Here is a 1,199-nt window from a genome sequence, read left to right as displayed (position 1 = left end):
TAGAAATATTGCTTCTTCTCATAAATCCAAGAAACGTGTTGTTGTAGCTGATTGAGAGCCTTGCGATCACGCGTTTCCAGCCCAAGGTAACCAGTTGTTTTAGACAGATTGTTTCTTAAACCGTGTGCTGCCTGGTGTAATTTATGACGAGTCCTTGCACATGGACAGAGCAGAGGTGTAGCAGGAGGTTATAGTGCATGATTTAATCATGATTTTAAGCCTAAATCAAGGTAACAAGTTGTTTCGGTTTACGCTGTTAAATTGTAATTGTAACCAAAGTTTGGTTTGTGTATGAATTTGACTGATGCGATGGTGTAGTGTACGGTGCAGTGGACTCTTGAACCATTATTTACGGTTTTTGCCAAAGAAGGTTCGAACCCAGCGCGACACGGATCATCGTAATTTATTTAAAACACAATTTTCCCGCTGTACAATGTTTTTGTAGTGTCGTGCTCAGATATTCAGTTCAGTTCAGTACAGTTTTATATTGAGGTGTGACATGCAAAGGCCAGTAAAATGTTTATGAATTTGTAGCGAATCTGTCGACGTGGGTAGCCATTGAGGTTTACACGGCATCTGGACAGCCTCGGAAACCAGTAGGTGGAAAAACCAGAAGGCACATAACACCGGCATCAGCTACTCAAGCTCTTTGATGACTCAAAATGAAAAAAATATGTGTCCAGATTATTGTGAACGGATGAAATAACCACCCCAAAAATATTTAGAAGTTTGACTCCTTTATTAAGCAGTTACAGTGGGGTCACACATTCTGACCGCTGCTACTTGTTTTGACAAGTGGCAGCATGGTGACCTGTGAAGTACTGGCTCTGTGATTACTAAAAAAAAAATGTGTGTCATGATTGGTGTGAAGGGATGATATAACCACCCCAAAAATATTTAGAAGTTTGACTCCTTTATCTATAATTTTAGAGAAAATATACCTTAATATGTTTTTTTCCTTGCAAATAAACATATGTCACTATTTCTCATTAGGAAAAAACAAGAAAATTATACAGCTTGCACCCGTGAATGTAATGTAGTAATGCTTACGTCGTTTGCTTACTCATGCGAATAAAGCCAGTGAAAGTGTGTTTCCATCCAACAGCGTTCAAGTGAATAAAAACGTCACATACTGTTTTGCGATCAAATTCGTATATATCAATTCATTATATTTTAGACATTTTAAGGTGTTTCCATTC

At 38.0% G+C, this 1,199-nt stretch overlaps 1 long non-coding RNA gene across 1 annotated transcript in view; it reads left to right on the top strand.

Annotated features, from left to right (window-relative positions):
• The window catches only part of LOC116701799 (uncharacterized), a 13,962-nt gene that overhangs the window by 4,074 nt on the left and 8,689 nt on the right, over window positions 1-1,199 (top strand). The gene's annotated exons all lie outside the window — the stretch shown is intronic.

The sequence above is a fragment of the Etheostoma spectabile genome, chromosome 14 (genome assembly GCF_008692095.1).
Source record: "Etheostoma spectabile isolate EspeVRDwgs_2016 chromosome 14, UIUC_Espe_1.0, whole genome shotgun sequence".
NCBI lineage: Eukaryota > Metazoa > Chordata > Actinopteri > Perciformes > Percidae > Etheostoma > Etheostoma spectabile.
Note: the sequence above shows the minus strand (reverse complement) of the source record. Positions and strands in the feature narration are given on the sequence as shown.